Below are 17,066 nucleotides of genomic sequence, written 5' to 3' on the forward strand. Positions count from 1 at the left end.
TAGCTCACCATCCCCAAAAACTTCCTCACCTCCCTCCTCGTCTTTGGTGGACTCATTTGAAGTACACTTGTTATTCTTTCCTTCATTATTCTCCGTGACCCTTTCTCTATTTGATGACCCAAGTATTTCACTTTCTTCTGACAGAACTGCAACTTTGAAGGAGACACCTTGTGTCCATTCCTTCCCAAATGGTTCAGTAGGGCAATGGTGTCGGCTGTGCAGCCACTTTCTGTCTTAGATGCAATCAGTAAGTCATCAATGTACTGTACTAGGGTTGACTCGAATGGCAATTCTAACGCTTCCAAGTCTTTCTTTAGAATCTGATTGAAAATTGACGGTGACTCAGAAAACCCTTGAGGAATTCGACACCAACTGTAAACTCTGTCTAAGAATTTGAAACAAAAGAGAAATTGGCTGTCCTCATGAAGAGGCACCGAAAAGAATGCTTGTGACAAGTCGATGACTGAGAACCACTCGGCATCGCAAGGGATTTGAAACATTATCACAGCTGGATTCGGTACTACAGGGCAGCATTTAACTATGATGTCATTTATTTTCCTCAAGTCCTGCACAATTCGGACCTTTCCACTCGGCTTTATTAGTCCCATGATTGGTGAATTACATGGACTGCTTAACACTTCTTTCAGTACTCCCTGTTTTACAAACTCGTCAATGAGTTGGGCAACTTTCATGAGGGTGTCTTGTGCCATGTGGTATTGTGGGGTCTGGGGAAAAGTTACATTGGGTTTTACGGTCACTCTCACTGGTTCCACTCCTTTCACCAATCCCACCTCTTTTCCTGTCATATCCCACACTTCCTTTCCGACTGTTTCCCGTAATTCAGCTGGAATATCTTCTTCAGTTATCATCGGAAAAAGGTTAATCAGAGGATATTCTTCATCGACAGTTTCCATCTCATCCCCTTCTACACTGTCCTCTTCTTCCCCCTCACTGCTCGTTTGAATTCTAATTCCATTGTCCGAACACATAATTGAACATCCCAATTTGCACAATAGGTCTCTCCCTAACAGTGCTATCGGGCTTGAGTCACATAGCACAAATTTGTGTGACCCTTGATAGTTACCAATACTGACTTGTACTGGATCTGTGATTGGGTTCGTCAGGTACCTGTTTGCTACTCCCACTACTTGAACTGTCTTCCCTGATAGTGGCAAATTTGGTACTTCAATGCTCCTAACAGTTGAACGTGTGGCTCCTGTGTCAACCAAGAATGAAACACGATGACCCATAACTCTTCCCTCCACGTATGGACCCTTTTGATCAACTTCCAAGGATGCTGCAAGCACACAATTTCCCTCCTCATCTGAACTTTCACTCTCCCATACATTGTTTATTCCATTCTCACTGTGTAATGGGAACTGTTGTACTGTGCCATTTGTATTCATCACCTGACCCGAGACCTGTGGAGGAACCATCACTTGCTGCTGACTCACTGGTGCCAAAGGTATTTGCATTTGCTGATTAGGTACCATGGGAAACTGCTGTTGCATTGGCTGCATTTGCGTCATCTGCATACGGGGCATCTGCATCTGCTGCGGCTACATGGGCTGTAATCCCTGCAGCTGATTTATGATTTGAAAATATGGGTTTGGACCTCTCATTTTCGGTCCCCTCATTGTCTGGAATGCATTGACATCATTGTTTTGCTGACCAACACCTGCACCTTCCTGCACCACCATCGGGCACTCGCGTTTCCAATGTCCGACGATTCCGCACACGTGACACGGCATCACCCTTTTCATTGCCTGCACACCATTCGGAATCGCGACAGTGTTCAAATCCGGACCATTACTCCCAAAGCCTCCTCTGCCTCTGCCTCTCGCCTGTGGCTGAAACACCATATTTCCCCGCGGCTGCGGCTGCGGTATCTGCTGTTGGAACCCTTGCAACCCTTGCAAACCTGTCTGAGCTGCTTTAAGTTGCATCATCATCACTTTCTCTTTCAACCTTTTCTGTTTCACTTCAATTTCGTCGCTACAGTATTTCGCATAATTCAACACCTCATCAATAGGTTTCGACTGCCAACAAATCAAATGCGTCTTTATCATCTGACTTATCTCTGGTCTCAGCCCTTCCACAAATCTAAACACAAAATGAAGCATGTCCTTCGCCTCTATTGTTTCTGTGCCACTGTAGTTCTTGAACGCCTTCAACAACCTCTCATAGTAACCATGAATCGACTCTTTAGCCTCTTGGGCAGTTCGATCAATCTTCTGCCAATCCACATTTTTCGCGGCAACCTTCGTATTCAAATGCTCAATCACCTTATAGTACAAGCTCATCACCATAGGTGATGGTGCACCCGTATCCCTGTCTCTCTCTGGTTCACTTGTCGGCCAACCTACAGCCCTTTTGCAGTCTTCCCACAAATCTGCCGGAACCACAATCTCAAAGAGGGTGTTCAGGTCTTCCCAAAGACATTTTGCAAGCTTCACAAACCTATCAGTCTGTTGATACCATTCAATCGGTTTCTCTCTCAGTTTGGGAAAATCATCCGTAAAAGACTGAATGTCGCTTCTGTGCCACGGTACATGTACTAATTTTCCCCCTGCTGTCTCCCTCATTGGTAACATGGTTATTGCATCACTACTCTGTGGTCTTTTCTCCTTGTGCTCTGGGACACTGTCTTTCTTCTTTTCCTTTTTCTTTGCCCACCTGCTTTCCCATTTGTCTAAGCACCTCCACACTTGTGCACTCTGCAGCAATTCTCTAAGGTGCGTTTTCATGCCTGCTGACCTCATGTGTTCAAAGTCTGTGGTCCCGAAATCCAATCTATAACTCCTGCTCAATGGTTTTGTCTTGTCTATCTCAACCCCGTTTTTGTCAGCTATTTCTTGCAACCTTCTATGTACCTTGTTCACTTCTCTCGTAATCCTGGGACATAGATACCTCAGCTCTTCTTCCGAGTAGGACTCTAACCTATTCAAACCCATAGTCCCTTCCACCAATTCTTCTGCTTCCATGTTCAACCTTACCCTATTCAGATAGTCTTCTCCCTTCTCACTGGCTGAGCTTTGGGTGGAATTCAGACTGTTGAACCACTGTGTCAGCTGTTGCGCATTCAACCCCATCAGTGTAGCATTCACATCGACTGCCATTGATGGTTGCGGCAACTTTTCAGTGTTCGATGATAGCGGTATCATCAGTGGGGGACTCGACCTCACCACTGTTGACTGAGCGCATATTGGACTAAACTCCATCAAGGACCCAGATCCAGTTGGCTGAGCCGCTATCGGAGTTTTCTCTGGAGTGTTTTCTATGCACCTCCTTTCCGTCCCATTCTGCACCATTGATCCTTGACCGCTCATACCTAAGTTAAGCAGAGTGTACAAAGGTACCGGTGGACCTACAGTAATGGGTAGGGATATCGCATCTGGGTTCTGTCCATTCCCCATGTTCTGAGGCATGTTCATTCCCACACTATGGGTCATCATTGCCGGCATGCCCGACTGACTCCCCGTCATCTGAGCATGTGCGGTTCCCCCCTGCATCTGCTTTTGAGGCATCAAAAACTGGGTTGACTCAGCTTGTGCCAATGTTGGGTTGCGACCATTCTGTACTCCCATTACGGTTGGATTTAGAATCATTCCTGTACTGTTGTCACTGCTGTAGTACCTTGGGACCTGCGGCTGATAATTTTCTGCTGTTTTCAATATAGGCACATCTGGATATATTCTCCTAACCTGCGGTATCTGCGGGGTGAACAGTAAACTCGGGTCCTTAGATCCTGATGGCGTTTCTGAATTCGGAGTTTCATTATTCTGTACCGGTGCCAGAGGGGCAGAACTGGTACTTGGACCTTGTCCACTCTCTGCATAAGGTGGTGGACGGTCGTTCAGCAATTGCATGATGAACTCCTCATCCTCTGACTCGTCTTCTCTATCTTTGGAACACCTCCTGTTTGTCTTACAGGTAGCTTTCTTGCCTGTCGCCTCTTCTTCCTTCGCAATTGCGGGAAACAATTTTATCCCCTGCAATATATCTGACCTCCACACCTTCTGTGCATTATCCCACCTAGCGTCCGCTAGTGTCTTTTCTACCTTTCTTATCCTGGTCTCGAACTTCTTTTGCTGTTGCTGTCTAGCCATTAGTTCCCAAATCGCTAGAGCCTCAAACTGTGCTGGCCTTGGAGGTACCTTCATGTCATACATCGCGAATCTCAAATTCTCTAGGATCCTTATATTGAATGTCCCATGAATCGGGAACGCTACGCTCCCATGTTTCTCTGTCAGCTTGTGCCATTGCTTTAGCCAAAGGCACGGAGCTACCCCTTTTTCCTCCATTACAATGTAAGCTGGTGTACCTTCGGGTGGCGTCTCCTCTCCTACGCTCGCTTTAATGTAAGACTCCCCCTTCATCGCACTCTTTAATGCTTTAAAAATTTTCATTTTCTCGTCTTTTATTTCACAAAATTTGTAATCAATAAGTGACTTTAATTCCCGGAATACTCTTCGCTTGCCTTTCCCCTTCCAATCGAGCCCCACGGACTGCGTCCAATCCGTGCGCGGCCCTTCTCTGCAACCAACCTATCCCAGCGCGGCTCCTAGTGACGTCACACTCACACACACTGCGGCTGACAAAGCCTCGCGGCTTGTCCTCCTTCACTCCTCTCCTCTCGTAACAACTTCTAGCATGTATCGCGAGCAACCAAATAATAATAAAACAGATCTGTCGGTTTACTACAGGAAGGGTAACACAATCGCTTCAGAACCTTAGGGATTTTTCACTAGCCTCGGCAGTTATTCCATCTTTCTCGGTCCCCACTTTCGCAAGCAAATCTGACCCGCAGACTCTGCTCTCAACTTGTCAATGATCTATTCTAGTGCACTTAGAATTTGTCAAAGCCCGAAGTCGAAGTTTTCTTTCACTCCCTTAACACACGTACCGACTCGTTGACCACTCCCGGTCAACCTATTAAACCGACCAGACCACAACATAAAACAAGTGTCTCATACACTTTTCATCATACTCCGGAGTCTCTTGACCTCGCAGGGCCCGTCTCAACAACAACAACCACGTGGACCTTTTTCTGCACAAAGCGCCACATGCACATGAAGTTCGACGACTTCCCTACTCTCACACTCGGAGTCGCACCTCCGCTATTTTCTAAAATCCTCGCAACCTTTTCAAACAATCTGCGACAATAAGCTGTGCAAGCGCAAAATCCTAACTTCACTCATACCATCACTAGTACCGCCAACGCCGATTCCACACCTCCATTCTCTCCATTCGCAAGCTCCGAGATCCCGGGAAAGTCGCGGGGGACTTAGCCCATCATCATTCTCTCAATCTGTTTTACCCAAGAAAAATCTAATTCAACTTCTCGAGTGGGGTCTCAAAGAGCGCAACCGTTAATTCAACACCATATACCTCTCGAGTGGGGGTCCCAAAGGGCATAACCGTCCTCTGCTACCATCTACTGATAGAGCGTTCCAACCTAATAAATTACCTGTATCTGGACGCTCTTAGGTCGATGAATCTTTTGACCAAGTGGGGCTCTCTTCACCCGAGAGTAATCAATTTAATCAAATCAATAATCAATAACGAACATAAGCAATGCCCTGATCAACATAACACTTCACAATTAATCCAGAAAACATTTCGGCGAACCATGACCTTTCGGCCATGAATAACCACACCAGTTTATTCAAAGTTAATGAATTTATTTCCCTATATTAACAAAGCTAGCACGATATAAATGTGTCTCAACACCAAATGATATATGTAGATGAACATTAATAGCTGTCCATAACGGCGAAAAAGATGCAATCTATGCAGCATTTGAATAACAATGCATTCGATGATAGCAACGCAAACCACTAAAACTATAATCTGTAATGGGCTAATTGCATACATTAGTCAGCATAACAAGGTCTCAAATTGCATCGTGCAACAAATGAATCCTCATCTAACCTCAAATTAGCATCTGCATGTGGGACTTCATGCAAAAACAATTTAGCAACATTAATTTAGAAAAACTCCTAACTAGGGCTCTTATCAAAAATCAGCAGTTGGTTACCTAAAAAGAAACACAATGCAATTGTACAATTTTCTTTCATATTTACCAAATTCAATCAGCATTCAAGGAAGTCTTCGTCTCACAGGTACCGGTTCCGATCAGCCTGGGACGGGGGCAAAGGGGCAGGGTGGACGGGGCAATTGCCTCACGGCGGCAAGATAAAAGGACAAAACTACTACTTCATGCAAAGGGGCAAATCAAAGTTAAAGTCTCTAGGGCGAGAATTACTTAAAGTCTCTTTCTCTCGATTAGAGAAAGCATCAAAGTCTCATCGAACATCACTTGGCATCGTAGAAGATGGCAAAATGACGAGGTCGGCAAGATGGACCATAATGTCTGCAATGGGCAATAATGTTCGAGTAATGGCAAATGTTCTGCAAAATGGCTGGTAATGTCCGGGTAATGGCCGCTTTCTTCTTGTGAACCAGGTTTAAATAAACAACAGTTCGAATCCAGTAGGGTCTTCCATTGGAGGGTTTATAGGTTGGCTTCAAATTGTCCAATCAAAAACAACAGTTCACAAGCTTCTACCTAGGCATACATTATCCTTGGAGTCGGGAACGTAAGTTGCAACATATTTTTACCAATTAACTCACTTTCAGAGCGTCCATTGTCTGCACCTGCAGATTGACCTTGGAGCAAAGAAGAAGATGCCAGGCTGGCACGAAACCTTAAAGATAAGCATGTGAACCGATCTCACTGGAAAAGTACAGCTTCAAGCAAGAATACACGTTTATTAGCACATTGGAAAAACACGAGCATCTAAACCGTGAGACAAGGCAACTAGGCCAAAGCCTCCACTAAAGTTATGCTAAGCTAAAACATTTCAAACAAGCAAATCATGGCATACGTTTATGATTATGTCAGATTAGTACAATTCTAATACATCACGTTATATAAAGCACGCTTATAAATGTTGGCGAACTACTCTGAGGGCACATTTGTCCCCGTACAATCTTTATTAGTTCGGTTAAAGTCACACTTGATTATTGCAGCACTACGTTTATGCGCTAATAAATGTAAAACCTTCATTTCTGCGTCATCAATCCCTCCTCTGATGACTACTTGTCATCACACAAAACTATTCCCACAAATTTTATTCCATTAAAATTCTGTCAGTTCTCTTTGCCTTTTAGTTCCCCTTGTTCTTGCTTTGTATTCTTCTGCCATTCTTTTCATCATTTTCTCTTCCTTCCTTCTTTTAATTCTTGCCATGATCACTAGTATTCCCCTTTTTATTCCCCAAATCCCAAAAATGCAAATTAGTACTATTAGTATTCCCTGTATTATTTTTAGCAATATTCCATTCCAAATGCTACCAAGCCAATTTCCGACTGAAGCAATTCCCTTTCCAACCTTCTCCCAAACTCCTGGTTCTTTCAATTCCTTCAAGTCTGCACTCTCTTTTGTTAAATTAGCAAGCATTGTTTTAATCTTCACACTGTTGTCTGGTATATACTTGCAACAGTGGCGCGCACCAAGCATTTTGCAAACGCCGCCATCCTTTGCTAAAAGAATGTCTAGGGCAAGCCTGTTTTGAAGAGTCATAGCTCTTTCCGCTGCAAGTTCAGCATCCATCAGGATTATAGCACCTGAAAACTTTGTCAACATGTTATCCACTATAGTAGACAACTTTCTTATTTTGATGGAATTCAACACAACTCCCAATGAAGGAATCATGGCTCCAAATATATCTCCTACCACAGCAGCTGCGGTCTCTCTTTTCTGGATATGATGGGATCCAGACGTCTTTGGAATCATTGATAGGTCATCCAGTTGATAAACCTTTGGGAACACTATACCCAAATAACATCTCCCCCACCATCCCTTTGGAAGACGATAATAGGCATTATGCCCACAAATGTAATATACACCTGGTATGACAGGGTCAAGTCCGTTCAGCATGAATGTCCATTTGGCCTTAAAGATAAACGTATGTTTACATTCACTCGCTCCCACGAAAATGTTATCATAATAAGATTCACCACGATATATACAAAATTTCCCTACATGCCAAGCATCTAAAGCTATTCTCCCTTGTGTTCTTATTGCGGCAAAAGCATAATTATCTACTGAAGTCCTCTTGCTTAGCTCTTTTTCTAATTTCGCATTCATTTGTGCCCTTCTATCATCTGTGCGATCTAAAAAGCTTATTTCTACTGCAGAGAGCGAGCAGGTAAGGTTTTCCCTATGAGCGGGAGCTGTTTCAAAAGGTTGCATTGGCTCGAAAAATTCCCTCATTATTTTAGCATCCCAATCTTTAGCAATCTGGCTTAGTTGCGTTATTATAGGAACATATGCAAAGGTAACATCATAATTTGAGTAAAAATACTGTATGTTAGTTTGACCATAAAATCTAGAAGTTACTATACTACATGTAATCCCATATGTAAGAGGCATGTGGTGATAAGTCACCCCTTCTGTTACCGATGTCGGTATCTGTGTACACACATAACAATCTTTCGCATCCATAGTCTCAACATATTCTGTTAGTAAGCGATAGAAAACATTATACGAAAGTTCCTTCTTATCATGCAAGTGTCTCTCATCTAATTCTAGTCTTTTCAATGCGGTTAGTTCAGTGACAGTAACAGGAGCAGAAGTAGAAGCATCAATTTTCTCATTCTCACTCTTACCACGCGTTGCAAGCACTATTACCATTATTATTAGTACACATGCAGTTATCAAGCCTATACACGCATATTTACAATATTACACTTTACTGTTTTGTGTAGCGTACCTAGTCATGATCTGTATAGAATCAGAGAGCTAGAAGCACTTATAAAAGAAACGATTTAGCAATTAGTTACAAATCTGAACGAGCGCAATGTTCACACAGTTTTCTTCAGGAGCTCAGTCACTTATCGGTTAGCAGCATTTGTCTCAATTCGGCAATAACTCAGTCTTTTATCAGTTAGCAACGTTGTCTCAAATCGGGTTTAAGAGTCAATCAGGTTATCAAAGTCTTATCCAGTTAGCAAATGTCTCATCCGGTTTAGCAATGTCTCAGCTGGTTGTATCACGTTAGACTATAGCAAGCAATGTCATTTATCAGTTTTTTTTTTTTTTCAGTCAATAGTGTCCATAAAACTTTTCTTTTCTATTGGTATCTCTTCTTCTTCGTTCTCGAGGCTAAGAGATACAAATTCGTCAGTCCAATCGTCATTGACTGCATATGCCCATTCTGGACCGGAATATCTCCTGTTTGGTATCCTTTTCCTTTTCAATTTTGCATCTCTCTTTGATTCTGTCTCACTGGTACTTACCTCTTTGGCCAAGTCTTTTTCTTCACTTGAGGTTGGTACCACGACAGTCACTTCCTTTCTTTTCTCTTTCACTCTTGGCCCTTCACTGTCGTTCAACCTTTCTCTAGTTCTTACTTTTACTGGTGATATACTTGGTCTTCTCTTTGCACTGTGTCCACTTGATGGACCTGCGATCTCTTCTGAAGAAATTTGAACAGTTTCGTCCTGTCCTGCCTTGTCCCCTCCTTCTGGGGAGTCAATCAAGTTTTCCTTTTCTTTTTCTGTACCGTCTGCTTCTGGGAAAGCCCTCCTCTGATCAGGCTCTCCTGCTTCTTCACCTCTTTCGAGCCCTTTGTTACCGTTACTTTCTTCAGGCTCTTTGTCACTTTCAGCTGCTTCAGACTCTTTGTTACCTTCAGCTGCTTCGTCGCTGTCTGAGGTTTCTCCTTGGTCTTCCCCAAGTGAATCGGTTGCTTCGTCCTCAGAGAATATCTCTCTCTCTTCTATTTCTGCCTGTTCGCTCCTAGTTCTGTTTTGCTCTGTCTCAGCGCTCAGCACTTTGTTATCAGGTACTGGCAGTTTCAGCGCTTCAACTTCCTCATCTGTGGGACACACCACTTTCTTTGTATGACTGGCGTGAATCCAGTTGGGAACTCCCGCACACTTCACAGCGGTAGTGGTCGTCAGGATCACTTGGAAAGGGTCTTTCCAACGGGGTTCCAGACACGATTTCCTCACGTGCTTCTTTATCACGACCCAGTCACCTGCTTTCAGTGTGTGTCCTGGACCTTGGATCGGTGGCAAGGTGGTTGCTTCCACCTGGTGAGAGAAAGAGCGAACCACGTCAGCCAGACCTTTGCAGTAGTCTAACACCATATCATCTGTAATATTCAAAAGCGCGTTTGCGGGAACTGCAGGAAGTCTCATGGCCCTGCCCATGAGAATTTCGTGCGGGGACAATCCAGTCTTTCTGTCAGGGGTGTTTCTCATTGACATTAACACCAAAGGCAATGCGTCAGGCCATTTCAAATTTGCCGATGCACATATTTTCGCCATTCTTGATTTCAGTGTACCATTCATTTGCTCCACCAGTCCTGAGGCTTCAGGGCGATAGCTACAATGCAGTTTTTGCTCAATGTTCAGCGCTGCGCAAAGTAACCTTATCACCTCGTTATTGAAGTGACTTCCCCTATCTGATTCTAAAGAGATCGGGAATCCGAAACGTGGTATCAACTCCCTCAACAATAGTTTTGCAACTGTAAGGCTGTCATTTCTACGTGTGGGGTATGCTTCAATCCAGTGACTAAAAATGCACACAATCACCAACACATACTTCAGACCTCCATGCACAGGCATCTCAATAAAGTCCATCTGCATTCTGCTGAACGGGCCACTCACCCTGCCAATGTGGCTCGCGTTCACAACTGTTCCCTTTCCTGGGTTCATCTGCTGACAAATGACACAACGATGGCAAACTGCTTCTGCAGCTTGACGAAATCTGGGGTTAAACCAATCAGTTTTGAACAATCTTATCATGGCATCTCTCCCTAGGTGAGCCTGCCCATGATAGAACCGCGCTAGCTGCGATAAGAGACAATTTGGTAAAACAAATTTTCCTTCATTTGAAACCCATAACTCATCTGGTCTCTTTGTACATTGTGACTTAATCCAGGAAGCTCTTTCATCCTCCCTGACGCTATTCTGTAATGCTTTTAGTTCATCCATTGTATCCACGACCTTCAAGGCAAATGCTTCAGCTGGTTCGAGCTCTGGCTCACTTATCAAATTCCATTCATCCCTGAGCAATATACAGTTCAAGGCACAAAATCTTGCGACCTGATCCGCATATGCATTTCCCAGGGAAACATAGTCCTGTCCTTTTGTATGAGCACTACACTTTACCACTGCAATTTCGGCTGGCATCTGAATGGCGTGTAACAATTCCCTTATTCTCTCCCCGTTTTTCACTGGTGACCCTGAAGAGGTCAGGAAACCTCTCTGTGACCATAGTTGCCCAAAGTCGTGCACAATTCCAAACCCGTACTGACTATCAGTGTAAATGGTAACCTTCATTAGTGTAGACAGTTGACATGCTCTTGTAAGGGCTACAAGCTCTGCTACTTGTGCGGAATAGACTCCTTGAAGCCAGGACGCTTCCAAGACACCTGTTACAGTACATACAGCATATCCTGCTTTCAATATTCCCAATGCATCTCTTAAACATGACCCATCAACAAAAACAATTTGGTCATTTTCATCAAGCTTAGTATCCTTAATGTCAGGTCGGGGTTTTGTGCAAAATTCAGTCACCTGAAGGCAGTCGTGCTTGACGTCTTCAGCGTTCTCAACTTCAGCATTTTCACCGGGAAGCAAGGTTGCTGGATTCAACGTAGTGCACCTTTTCAGCTGCACATTCGGTGAGCCCAGAATTATTGTCTCATACCTTGTGAGTCTTGCTCCAGTCATGTGTTGCGTTCGGGAGCGGGTCAAAAGTATCTCAACTGAGTGAGGGACCATGACTGTTAATGGGTGTCCCATCACTATTCCTTCACTCTGAGTGAGGCTGATACCAACTGCTGCTACGGCGCGCAAACACCCTGGAAGTGCTGCTGCAACCGGATCCAAAGTAGCTGAAAAATACGCTACTGGTCTGTTTATGCCACCATGGGCTTGGGTCAAGACAGACAAAGAACATGCATCACGTTCATGACAAAACAATGTGAAAGGCTTTGTGTAATCAGGCATACCTAAAGCTGGAGCCCTGCACATGCATTCTTTCAATTCAATAAAAGCATCCCTCTCATCTCCTTTCAGCTCAATTTCATCCAAAGCATCCTTCTGGGTCAGTTTCAGTAAAGGCTTTGCTAGAGTTGAGAAGTTGGGAATCCACTGGCGACAGTAGCTCACCATCCCCAAAAACTTCCTCACCTCCCTCCTCGTCTTTGGTGGACTCATTTGAAGTACACTTGTTATTCTTTCCTTCATTATTCTCTGTGACCCTTTCTCTATTTGATGACCCAAGTATTTCACTTTCTTCTGACAGAACTGCAACTTTGAAGGAGACACCTTGTGTCCATTCCTTCCCAAATGGTTCAGTAGGGCAATGGTGTCGGCTGTGCAGCCACTTTCTGTCTTAGATGCAATCAGTAAGTCATTAATGTACTGTACTAGGGTTGACTCGAATGGCAATTCTAACGCTTCCAAGTCTTTCTTTAGAATCTGATTGAAAATTGACGGTGACTCAGAAAACCCTTGAGGAATTCGACACCAACTGTAAACTCTGTCTAAGAATTTGAAACAAAAGAGAAATTGGCTGTCCTCATGAAGAGGCACCGAAAAGAATGCTTGTGACAAGTCGATGACTGAGAACCACTCGGCATCGCAAGGGATTTGAAACATTATCACAGCTGGATTCGGTACTACAGGGCAGCATTTAACTATGATGTCATTTATTTTCCTCAAGTCCTGCACAAGTCGGACCTTTCCACTCGGCTTTATTAGTCCCATGATTGGTGAATTACATGGACTGCTTAACACTTCTTTCAGTACTCCCTGTTTTACAAACTCGTCAATGAGTTGGGCAACTTTCATGAGGGTGTCTTGTGCCATGTGGTATTGTGGGGTCTGGGGAAAAGTTACATTGGGTTTTACGGTCACTCTCACTGGTTCCACTCCTTTCACCAATCCCACCTCTTTTCCTGTCATATCCCACACTTCCTTTCCGACTGTTTCCCGTAATTCAGCTGGAATATCTTCTTCAGTTATCATCGGAAAAAGGTTAATCAGAGGATATTCTTCATCGACAGTTTCCATCTCATCCCCTTCTACACTGTCCTCTTCTTCCCCCTCACTGCTCGTTTGAATTCTAATTCCATTGTCCGAACACATAATTGAACATCCCAATTTGCACAATAGGTCTCTCCCTAACAGTGCTATCGGGCTTGAGTCACATACCACAAATTTGTGTGACCCTTGATAGTTACCAATACTGACTTGTACTGGATCTGTGATTGGGTTCGTCAGGTACCTGTTTGCTACTCCCACTACTTGAACTGTCTTCCCTGATAGTGGCAAATTTGGTACTTCAATGCTCCTAACAGTTGAACGTGTGGCTCCTGTGTCAACCAAGAATGAAACACGATGACCCATAACTCTTCCCTCCACGTATGGACCCTTTTGATCAACTTCCAAGGATGCTGCAAGCACACAATTTCCCTCCTCATCTGAACTTTCACTCTCCCATACATTGTTTATTCCATTCTCACTGTGTAATGGGAACTGTTGTACTGTGCCATTTGTATTCATCACCTGACCCGAGACCTGTGGAGGAACCATCACTTGCTGCTGACTCACTGGTGCCAAAGGTATTTGCATTTGCTGATTAGGTACCATGGGAAACTGCTGTTGCATTGGCTGCATTTGCGTCATCTGCATACGGGGCATCTGCATCTGCTGCGGCTACATGGGCTGTAATCCCTGCAGCTGATTTATGATTTGAAAATTTGGGTTTGGACCTCTCATTTTCGGTCCCCTCATTGTCTGGAATGCATTGACATCATTGTTTTGCTGACCAACACCTGCACCTTCCTGCACCACCATCGGGCACTCGCGTTTCCAATGTCCGACGATTCCGCACACGTGACACGGCATCACCCTTTTCATTGCCTGCACACCATTCGGAATCGCGACAGTGTTCAAATCCGGACCATTACTCCCAAAGCCTCCTCTGCCTCTGCCTCTCGCCTGTGGCTGAAACACCATATTTCCCTGCGGCTGCAGCTGCGGTATCTGCTGTTGGAACCCTTGCAACCGTTGCAAACCTGTCTGAGCTGCTTTAAGTTGCATCATCATCACTTTCTCTTTCAACCTTTTCTGTTTCACTTCAATTTCGTCGCTACAGTATTTCGCATAATTCAACACCTCATCAATAGGTTTCGACTGCCAACAAATCAAATGCGTCTTTATCATCAGACTTATCTCTGGTCTCAGCCCTTCCACAAATCTAAACACAAAATGAAGCATGTCCTTCGCCTCTATTGTTTCTGTGCCACTGTAGTTCTTGAACGCCTTCAACAACCTCTCATAGTAACCATGAATCGACTCTTTAGCCTCTTGGGCAGTTCGATCAATCTTCTGCCAATCCACATTTTTCGCGGCAACCTTCGTCTTCAAATGCTCAATCACCTTATAGTACAAGCTCATCACCATAGGTGATGGTGCACCCGTATCCCTGTCTCTCTCTGGTTCACTTGTCGGCCAACCTACAGCCCTTTTGCAGTCTTCCCACAAATCTGCCGGAACCACAATCTCAAAGAGGGTGTTCAGGTCTTCCCAAAGACATTTTGCAAGCTTCACAAACCTATCAGTCTGTTGATACCATTCAATCGGTTTCTCTCTCAGTTTGGGAAAATCATCCGTAAAAGACTGAATGTCGCTTCTGTGCCACGGTACATGTACTAATTTTCCCCCTGCTGTCTCCCTCATTGGTAACATGATTATTGCATCACTACTCTGTGGTCTTTTCTCCTTGTGCTCTGGGACACTGTCTTTCTTCTTTTCCTTTTTCTTTGCCCACCTGCTTTCCCATTTGTCTAAGCACCTCCACACTTGTGCACTCTGCAGCAATTCTCTAAGGTGCGTTTTCATGCCTGCTGACCTCATGTGTTCAAAGTCTGTGGTCCCGAAATCCAATCTATAACTCCTGCTCAAGTGTTTTGTCTTGTCTATCTCAACCCCGTTTTTGTCAGCTATTTCTTGCAACCTTCTATGTACCTTGTTCACTTCTCTCATAATCCTGGGACATAGATACCTCAGCTCTTCTTCCGAGTAGGACTCTAACCTATTCAAACCCATAGTCCCTTCCACCAATTCTTCTGCTTCCATGTTCAACCTTACCCTATTCAGATAGTCTTCTCCCTTCCCACTGGCTGAGCTTTGTGTGGAATTCAGACTGTTGAACCACTGTGTCAGCTGTTGCGCATTCAACCCCATAAGGCGTAGCATTCACATCGACTGCCATTGATGGTTGCGGCAACTTTTCAGTGTTCGATGATAGCGGTATCATCAGTGGGGGACTCGACCTCACCACTGTTGACTGAGCGCATATTGGACTAAACTCCATCAAGGACCCAGATCCAGTTGGCTGAGCCGCTATCGGAGTTGTCTCTGGAGTGTTTTCTATGCACCTCCTTTCCGTCCCATTCTGCACCATTGATCCTTGACCGCTCATACCTAAGTTAAGCAGAGTGTACAAAGGTACCGGTGGACCTACAGTAATGGGTAGGGATATCGCATCTGGGTTCTGTCCATTCCCCATGTTCTGAGGCATGTTCATTCCCACACTATGGGTCATCATTGCCGGCATGCCCGTCTGACTCCCCGTCATCTGAGCATGTGCGGTTCCCCCCTGCATCTGCTTTTGAGGCATCAAAAACTGGGTTGACTCAGCTTGTGCCAATGTTGGGTTGCGACCATTCTGTACTCCCATTACGGTTGGATTTAGAATCATTCCTGTACTGTTGTCACTGCTGTAGTACCTTGGGACCTGCGGCTGATAATTTTCTAGTGTTTTCAATATAGGCACATCTGGATATATTCTCCTAACCTGCGGTATCTGCGGGGTGAACAGTAAACTCGGGTCCTTAGATCCTGATGGTGTTTCTGAATTCGGAGTTTCATTATTCTGTACCGGTGCCAGAGGGGCAGAACTGGTACTTGGACCTTGTCCACTCTCTGCATAAGGTGGTGGACGGTCGTTCAGCAATTGCATGATGAACTCCTCATCCTCTGACTCGTCTTCTCTATCTTTGGAACACCTCCTGTTTGTCTTACAGGTAGCTTTCTTGCCTGTCGCCTCTTCTTCCTTCGCAATTGCGGGAAACAATTTTATCCCCTGCAATATATCTGACCTCCACACCTTCTGTGCATTATCCCACCTAGCGTCCGCTAGTGTCTTTTCTACCTTTCTTATCCTGGTCTCGAACTTCTTTTGCTGTTGCTGTCTAGCCATTAGTTCCCAAATCGCTAGAGCCTCAAACTGTGCTGGCCTTGGAGGTACCTTCATGTCGTACATCGCGAATCTCAAATTCTCTAGGATCCTTATATTGAATGTCCCATGAATCGGGAACGCTACGCTCCCATGTTTCTCTGTCAGCTTGTGCCATTGCTTTAGCCAAAGGCACGGAGCTACCCCTTTTTCCTCCATTACAATGTAAGCTGGTGTACCTTCGGGTGGCGTCTCCTCTCCTACGCTCGCTTTAATGTAAGACTCCCCCTTCATCGCACTCTTTAATGCTTTAAAAATTTTCATTTTCTCGTCTTTTATTTCACAAAATTTGTAATCAATAAGTGACTTTAATTCCCGGAATACTCTTCGCTTGCCTTTCCCCTTCCAATCGAGCCCCACGGACTGCGTCCAATCCGTGCGCGGCCCTTCTCTGCAACCAACCTATCCCAGCGCGGCTCCTAGTGACGTCACACTCACACACACTGCGGCTGACAAAGCCTCGCGGCTTGTCCTCCTTCACTCCGCTCCTCTCGTAACAACTTCTAGCATGTATCGCGAGCAACCAAATAATAATAAAACAGATCTGTCGGTTTACTACAGGAAGGGTAACACAATCGCTTCAGAACCTTAGGGATTTTTCACTAGCCTCTGCAGTTATTCCATCTTTCTCTGTCCCCACTTTCGCAAGCAAATCTGACCCGCAGACTCTGCTCTCAACTTGTCAATGATCTATTCTAGTGCACTTAGAATTTGTCAAAGCCCGAAGTCGAAGTTT

The sequence above is a fragment of the Pleurodeles waltl genome, chromosome 1_1 (assembly GCF_031143425.1).
Source record: "Pleurodeles waltl isolate 20211129_DDA chromosome 1_1, aPleWal1.hap1.20221129, whole genome shotgun sequence".
NCBI classification, from domain to species: domain Eukaryota; kingdom Metazoa; phylum Chordata; class Amphibia; order Caudata; family Salamandridae; genus Pleurodeles; species Pleurodeles waltl.